The sequence below is a fragment of the Taeniopygia guttata genome, chromosome 6 (genome assembly GCF_048771995.1).
Source record: "Taeniopygia guttata chromosome 6, bTaeGut7.mat, whole genome shotgun sequence".
NCBI lineage: Eukaryota > Metazoa > Chordata > Aves > Passeriformes > Estrildidae > Taeniopygia > Taeniopygia guttata.
In genome coordinates, this window is record NC_133031.1 from 4,074,321 (window position 1) to 4,083,131 (window position 8,811).

An 8,811-nucleotide genomic window follows, 5' to 3' on the forward strand; every position below is an offset into this window, starting at 1 on the left:
GCTTTGCCTCTGTGGAGCTGCAATTCACTTCACGGAGCTCAGTAAAAACAAAAAAGTCGATACATAGACACGAGAGGAATGGTTTAATTCCTCTGTGCAGGCAGAACAACTGGATCGAGTTGAGGTACGTTGTCTTTCTCTGTGTATCAAGAGCAAACCCTGCAAAGCAGATGGGCTCAGGACAGCCTAACCTTCTTCTTGGTGGTCAGTGTCCAAGATGTGCTAGTTCTGAAAAATTTAAAATTGCTTCTCTTTCTTCTCTGCAGTTCTCTAAGGTTTACTATTAGCAAAAATTCACCTTGTTCAACGGGTAACAGAATGTGCTGCTGCCCCTTGGACTCCTTATTCAGAGAATCTTATCTGTTGACATAAAGCAGCAGCAGAAACTTGCTAACAAATCCCTAGCTTGTTTTATTCATCACATTAGTCTAATTAGCATTTCAATTAGCTAAATATTAAGACCATTTCAGTCAAAACCCTGGACCTAGGCTGTGCTGGGAATGGGGCAAGTGAGGATGTGGAAGTAAACTTAAAAGCTGTAGCTGTTTCTTAGAGATCTGTGAAAACTTCAGTCATTATGTGAATATCTCCATCATTAGAGAAGCTCTGGCATAGATAGATTTTAAAAAAGTTAGTGCAATCTAACTAATCTTGCTTCTTCATGGCAGAAATTCATCTCAAACCAGGAACACTGCTGGGGACTGCATCTCCCCTCAAAATTCACTTTCTCCTCCAACATGAGCAACCAAAGCCAAGAAGGATCTTTCACAGGTGTTTTTGGCTCTTTTTTTACTAAAAAACAGCTGGATGGCACTCAAGGTGAAGTAGTGATGCTGTGAGGGGATTGGAGGTGGCTGCTGCAGGGGTCAGCAGCATGGGGCATATGGGTTTTCTATAGAATCATAGATTCTCTTGAGTTGGAAGGGACATACTTAGATCACCACAGAATCCCAGGGTCATTGAGGTGAGAAAAGTGTTCCCAGCTCATGGAGTCCCAGCTGTGCCCAGTGCCCAGAGCACTGAGTGCCACCTCCAGCCCTTCCTGGGACACCTCCAGGGATGGGCACTCCAAAGCTCCCTGGGCAGCCCCTGGCAAGGCCTGAGCACCCTTTCCATGGAGAAATTCCTGCTGCTGTCCAAGCTGAGCCTCCCCTGGCACAGCTTGAGGCCGTTTCCCCTTGTCCTGTCCCTGTTCCCTGGCAGCAGTCCCTGATTCCCCCAGGCTGGACCATGCTGTCAGGAAATTATGGCATGATAAAGACTTCCCTGCATCTCCTCAGAGGAGTCCAGTTCCTTTTAAATTGCTTTTTTAGTTCCCAGCAAGAGCAGGTAGGATTAAGCAGCTGTGTAAAAACAAGTGGGAGCATGAAGTCTGCAGCCAGGGATGCTTCCAGCTGGGAGCTGTGTCCAGAGAGCCACCAGTATTGGTTATAACACTGGATCCCAGGGTGGGTGAGGCTGAAGAGCCGAGTGGGCAGCTGGTGGCACCTCCCTGCTCCAGCAGGGCCATCCCAGAGCCCAGGGCACAGCATTGTGTGCACACAGCTCTGCCCCAGCCCCAGGGAGGAGAGCCCCCAGGCTCTGTGCACAATGTGCTCAGGGCTGGCACTGCCCAGGGAAGAAGTTGTGCCTCCTGTGCAGGGGGAATTGCTGGGCTCAGGCCCTGCCCGTGGCTCTGGTGCCATTGCTGGGCCCCGGAGCAGAGCCTGGGCCCTGCTCTGCCCCTCCCTGCAGACACTCAGTCACATCCTGCTGGCACTGCTGGCAGCATGGAATGATGGCATTGTAATGACCTATCCAGAAAAGCTTAGAGAGGCTTAGAAAAGCAAAGAATAAAAAGAGGCATCCTGTGGAAAATCCTGAGCAGTGCAGTGGTGACACATCAGGTTATAAAACAGTCTGGGCAAAAGCATAAGCAAAACATCCCCATGCTGATTATGCCCATTTTCAGCCAAACCCTCACTACTGAATAGATACCAGCTTGGAGCTAAGGAAACAGTTATCTGAGCTTTTGGCCCACAGCACATCCTGGGGAGACCTGTGTTTTATTCAGAGTCAGACTTGACTCCCTTCCTGCATATTCAGGCTATTGCTTCTGCAGCTGAGAATTTTCAGTGAATAAATAAATCTTCATGATTTATTTAGTCCACTAGTGAAATTCTGTTGGAAAGTATGTACCTCACCTGTCTCCTACCTCTTCAACATGCAAAAGAAAGTGTTAATGCAAGAGTGTGCTAAGGCTCTAACAGGGTTGGGAAATCCTGCAATGGTGAAAGAGAAAGGGAGAAGAAAATATGGGAATAAGTAAGTGGCTTAAAGCTTCTGGGCAAAGTTATGGGCTCTCTGTTAGAGCAGGGCAGTGTGACTCAGCTGTCTCCCAGTGACTCTGTGCAGGGCTGTTTGGCCCTTTCCTGTCTCATTTAGTTTGTATTAGACATATCTCCCACAAATCACTTCTAGCATATCATATATGTTTGTTTTATAACAAACCAGCATCAGACTACATACAGTGTTGCTTTGAAAACTATTGAGGGTATTTTATAAATACTGAGAAAAAATACCCTTTCCATCTTCTGCATAATTATTCACTCTGAGAAATCTGTAGTTGGTTTTAGTAGGAAAAGGATTTTGCACATTACATATGATATTTTGCATATTATGCTGTGCTTGTGAGCTGCTCTGTGTGAAGGAGAAAAACTGAACTCAAAGAGTTTTCTGTTAGAGACTGTAAATGCAAAGTTAAAAGGTAATTAAATAAAAACTGGCTTGTGATCCCAGTTTCTGTTCCACAAAGGGATTTATGTGTTCTGAGTTGCCAAGGGCAGACAGTTACCCGACATGGGATCCCTTTCTTGCTCCTCTCACATCACATTAAATCACCACATCCTATTCTATCCCATTAAATTGTTCAGATATGTATTTTGAATGGTTTCAGAGGATATTTTCTAAAAGGACAGGGAAAATCTTATCAAGAAGGTATCATTCTACGAGGAGTCACAACAACTGTAGTTCATATCCCCAAACTCTGGACAAAGCATTTACACAACAGCTACATTAGCCATTTTCACCTTCCACAATTATTGTGATGTTCTTTTTTTGGCCTTTATGTCTTCTTTACATCTAAGTTGGAGGCCAAAACCATTTACAGACATGCCTGTTCCAAATGCAACATTATCAGGTTGTTGTCTCTTCTGTTTTCCTTTTTTTTTTTTTTCTTTCAGTCTTCGGTTCTGGTGATGCTGAAGGTGGTTAGTTCATGACTCACATTTCACAGCAGCATTTTTTGGTTTTTGTTCTCTTTCAGTGAATCAAATAGTCCTGTCCTGAATAATTTCCTTGTTTCTGCTTCATGTATGGATTTTCTGTAGAGGTGCATTCATTTCCAAACCAAGCTCTATTCAAAATGCAACTGAGAAAGGTAATGTACCAACCTCTTCTGAAAACATCTTTATTCTTATAAACCCTTCTGCTCCTCACTGCTCTGCTGGCCTGTAATTGCCATTAATGGAAGTGTATTTCTTTAGCAGGGAAAGGAAAGGGAACCCAAATTTTCCTGTGTCCCCAGCTGAGTGTGCCATTAGCTGGTCTTTACAGGAATGAAGAAAATACTCCCATTGCCAGTCTGAGCACTGGGGTAATTCCCATAGTACAGAACTCACTGCATGCACCTGTACAAGTGAGGCATGGTTTCAGCTCTCTGTGTAATGCTTTTAAACACAAAGATATTAATTACATGATCCAGGGAGGAAAAGTGTCAGCCCCTAATTCTACGTTCTGCTTTCCTTCTCATGCAACTTCATTCCTTCACTGTCAAGGAACAGATCTCTAAGCAGGAATCTCTTCCTGCTGTCTGCAACCATTCCTTATTATCTGATGAGTGACCATGGTTTTAGGAGAGGAAATAATCATAGAATCACAGAATGATTTGGGTTAAAAGAGACCTAAAAGATCATCCAGTTCCAAACCCCTGCTACAGGCAGGGACACCTTCCACTATGCCAGGCTGCTCCAAGCCCTGTCCAACCTGGCCTTGGACACTTCCAGCGATCCATGGGCAGCCACAGCTGCTCTGGGCACCCTGTGCCAGGGCCTGCCCACCCTCCCAGGGAACAATTCCTTCCCAATATCTCATCCACCCCTGCCCTCTGGCAGTTGGAAGCCATTCCCCCCTTGTCACTCCATCCCTTTGGTGCAGAGTCTCTCTCCATCTTTCTTGTTGGCTCCTTCAGGCCCTGCAAGGCCACGATTTGGTCACCCCAGAGCTTCTCCTCTCCAGGTGAACAATCCCAGCTGTGCAGCCTTTCCTCCCAGCAGAACTGCTCCATCCCTTTGCCCATCCTGGTGCCTGCCCTGGGCTCTCTCCAGCAGCTCCAGGTCCCTCCTGTGCTGGGGCAGCTCTGCAGGTGGGGTCTCACCTGAGCACAGGGGCAGAGGGGCAGAATCCCCCCCTCCCCTGCTGCCCACGCTGGGGCTCAGCCCAGACAGAACCCAGGGGGGGTTCTGGGGCCCAGCTCTCACCCCCAGCACCCCCAGGTCCTTCTCCAGGGCTGCTCCAGCTGCTCATCCCCTGCATTGATCTGGGAGTTGCCCCGAGCCAGGGGCAGCACCAGCACTTGCTGTGTGAGTTGTTGTCAGCCTTTGAGCCTCACAGAGCCAAGGCTGCAGGGAAGTCAGACACATGGGAGTGCTGTGGGGACACCCTGGGTCTCACCTCCCGACCAAGGTCTGCATTAACCCTTGTGAAATCATATTTATGAGAAAATAGACTTGTACTGAATGAACCAGCCTAACTTCTAAAAATAAAGAATTAAGTCATCTTTGTAACAAAACTGTATTCATCTTTATAGATAAAAAACTGTTACAAGAAGAAAAAGCAGAAAAGTTGCTAACAGACATAGAAGTATCAACCCAAATAAAATAACACAGCAACTTCTAATTAGATTAAGAAAAAGCTGTGTGCTTACCTTGTAGACAAAATAGAGCTACCAATCAAGAGATGCATGGACAAAGCAGAACTACCTATCAATGTGTGATTTTGTAGACCAAGGTAAAAAGTAAATATAAACAATGTATAGAAGCACAATAAACAGCTTTTGCCTGATTCACATGAAATCACACAGAGTCCTTTCTCTTTTCTCCTCAAACCCAGGTGGCCCAGAGCTGAATGTCCTCAATTAATTTGGCTTTAGTTATTCTCCCTAAACAAGCGAATTCCAACGTGAGGGCAGAAAGCAAAGCCAACGAGGCACTGCATCCTCCAGACACCCCAGCTTTATCGTTCTCAAGTGGATGAGCCCTGCAGACATGGAACAGTGGCTCGGCTCAGCCAAGGCACACACAGCAGCTCAGGTGAGCAGATCCCCCTGAGTGTGTCCCTGCCCTGGCCCTGGGCATGAGGAGTGGGGCCAGGCAGAGATGAACTGATGGGAGTCTGATCTGGCCTAAAGAGAGGCAGGAAGGTGAAGGGCTGCGGTGGAGACTCGGAGGAGGTGGAGGGTGTGGGCTTGGAGCAACTCAGCCTGCTTTTGGGTCACACCTTCACACTGGGAGGTGATGTGACAGCACCTTCCCTCTGGGAGTTCCTCATGCACCTTGCCTCCCACGAGGAGGGTGTTCCTCTTCCCCCTGAAATTCCCTGGCTCACATGCAGCAACTGCTGCTTGTGCTGAGTAGGCAGTGCTGCGTTGTTGCTGCTGCTGGATGGGATGGAAGCATCCAGAAATTCAGGCTCTTGATTCTCTGTCAGTTGGCATCACATCTCAGCTCACCAGTGCAAAACCACGTCAACAGAGTGATGCTTGATTTGGGGACACACTTTTGTACCCTGGGTGCCAAACCTCTTTGATCTGGGGGCACTGCCAGGTCCCTGCTGCTCCTTTTGAAGTGTGGGCTCTCCAGAGGCACTTTCTGCTCTTCTGGGCAGTCCTTTGCCTTCTATGTGTGTGAGTAGGGAGCAATTTATCCTCACAAGGAAAACAATGGGTTTTTCCATAGCTGATGCCACATTTTGGTTAGCAATGGGAGAAGTGGAAAAGGAATGACACACATCATTACTGCTGTCTGCACAAAGGGCTGAATTCAGATCTCATCTACACTGTCCTGATGGAGAGAGAGCGCTCCACATGCTCTCCCCTCTGGCATGGCACCATTTAAATGTGTGTGACACAGCCTGTTCTCCCAGAAAACACAGAAACCTCTGGGGATCCTAAGTGGTTTGACCTCTTTGCAAGCAGAGTTTCTGGTCTTGCAGTGTGGCTTCACCCTGTGTAGGCAACGTCGTCAGCATGGCCACCCCATAATTATGGGGCTGCCTTTCTGGAGCATGGCAGGCCCTTCCAGTTCTGGAGCAGCATGACCCCATGAAGCAAAACAGTCAGGCTGTGGGACAGCTTGGAGATTCAAAACCCAGAGATACTCTCAGAAAGCCTCAAAAGCCAGCCAAACTGGGTTTTCCAAGGGTAAAAGTAAATTTAAATAAGAGTTCATTTTTCCGCATAAGTAAGAGGGGGACAGAAACTACAGAAACTATGTGGATCTGTGCTCTGTATATGGAAAGGTTAATTTCTCGGTTGTATTTTCACCAAAATACAGGCATGAAGAAAGCTCAAATATTCAGGCATGCTAAAGGCAAGGGACTATTCAGTGAGAACTGGACAAAACAAGGGGAAATGGCCTCAAGATGTGCCAGGGGAGGCTCAGCTTGGACAGCAGCAGGAATTTCTCCATGGAAAGGGTGCTCAGGCCTTGGCAGGGCTGCCCAGGGAGCTTTGGAATGCCCATCTCTGGATGTGCCCAAGGAAGGGCTGGAGGTGGCACTCAGTGCTCTGGGCTGGGGACAAGGTGGGCACTGGGCACAGCTGGGACTCCATGGGCTGGGAGGACTTTTCTCATCTCAATTATTCTGTAATTCTATAAAGAATAGAAGAGCAGTTAATTAATGAATGACTGAATCCAACGCCATTCTTTTTGGTATGGTTCTGTCAGACAGGGTTTGGGCTTGGATTGCCCAAAGAAGACCACGGTAATGAAGTTTGCTGACAGCACAAAGCTTGACATTGCCCCAGCATAGAGAGCAAGTCAGAGATAGGATGGAGTTTAAGAGTGAGAAATTCTTGCAGCAAGCATGGATTTCTGCTGCAAACTCCAAAGCTCAGAAGGACAAAGGAAGAGAAAGGCTTGAACAGATCAGCAGATCTCCAGGCAGCTGGGAGCCCTCGGTGTGGCATGGCCACGTAACGGCAAGCAGGAGTTTGAGGCAGGTCAGAAGTGACATTACCAGGACACAGGGAGAGATTAACACTCCCCACTGTGGGTGGCCACAGCCACAGCCACCCACGGGCAGGGCTGCAGGGAAACACTGCTGGTGGTGCACAGCTTCTGAGAGGGCACCCAAAGCAGACATGAGTGAACATGGATGGGACATCAGGAGGACTTTCTGCTGGAAAAGGACATTTTGGGAGCAGTCTTCCAGCAGTAAATGACCCAGCTGACCTCAGATGAATTCAGCAATCTCGGTGAGAGGAAGGAGGTGCTTGGTGAGATGGGATGTTTCCATCGTGTTCCCTATTCTTCTACTCTGCTTCCAGTCAGAGATTCCAGCCTGCAGCGCTCTTTTTACAACCCAGCTCAAGACAAAAGGGCTGTTATAGTAACCACAATAGTGTGACTTCCCCTGACCAGTGCCATCCATCCCTGCAGGAAAACAGGGGTGGAAAAGCTCTGAAAGAGCTTCAGAAAATTTCAGTGTCAGGAGTTGGCATGAAACTAATCCAACTGTATCACGCTGCATTCAAAGCCACATCTTATTAAATCATTCAGGATGAAGGACTGGAAACAGGGGCAGTTTGCCAACTTATTCAGCAGATGTACAGTCACAGCTGGTCAGCAGTTTTCTAAAATTACCAGTCATCTAAGACAAATTTTCTTCATGACCAAGGCAGGTTTTTAATAGATTCAGGAAACAAAACGTTGTCTGGTAACATTTCTCCGAATTCTAAGGCAGTAAATTATTTTTGTGATACTAATTTTCAATTCCTTCTATGTTTTCTATTCCTTTTCAGAATTTTTATTTTCTATTAAAAAATGTTGATCACCCTCTTTTACCCGAAGAGTGAAGGCCGGGCTAACTTCTGTCTAGTTGTAAAAGTCTGGTTTATAGGGAATTATTTCAAGAAGTTTGGAGGCAATTTAAATATGGTTGAAATTTTTTTTCGGATATGGATGAGTTAACTTTTGTCACTTTATTTTTTCCTCAGGATGTAACAACTCCCTGCTGCTCTCTTTACTTCTCTGGCTGCTGTTCACTGTCCTGTTTTATGAAATTTAGCTTTCATCTCCTATGGACTTGAGAGAAGGTGAGACATTAGGAAGCAAAGGAAATTACTGTACTTGCCAATACACTCATACAAGAGGAGAAGCAAATATTGAGAGTGAACTCCCAGTCCCTTCAGCATTAGAATGAAGACAGGTACTTGTTGGCTGCAGCCATGCCAAAAGTACCTCATAGTTATGGGAGCAAGGGCAGTCCATACCACTTGTCATACAGTCATAGAATCACAGAATTCCAGTGTCACTGAGGCTGGAAAATCCCTGCCAGCCCATGGAGTCCCAGCTGTGCCCAGTGCCCACCTTGTCCCCAGCCCAGAGCACTGAGTGCCACCTCCAGCCCTTCCTGGGACACCTCCAGGGATGGGCACCCCAAAGCTCCCTGGGCAGCCCCTGCCAAGGCCTGAGCACCCTTTCCATGGAGAAATTCCTGCTGCTGTCCAAGCTGAGCCTCCCCTGGCACAGCTTGAGGCCGTTTCCCCTTGTC

At 47.2% G+C, this 8,811-nt stretch overlaps 1 long non-coding RNA gene across 1 annotated transcript; it reads left to right on the top strand.

Moving 5' to 3' along the window:
• The first annotated feature begins 3,302 nt into the window (after window positions 1–3,302).
• Window positions 3,303–8,428, top strand: LOC115495739 (uncharacterized). The gene is made up of 3 exons (XR_012056813.1): window positions 3,303–3,418; window positions 5,149–5,348; window positions 8,255–8,428. It is a non-coding gene; the product is annotated as an uncharacterized lncRNA (long non-coding RNA).
• The last annotated feature ends 383 nt before the right edge of the window (window positions 8,429–8,811 follow it).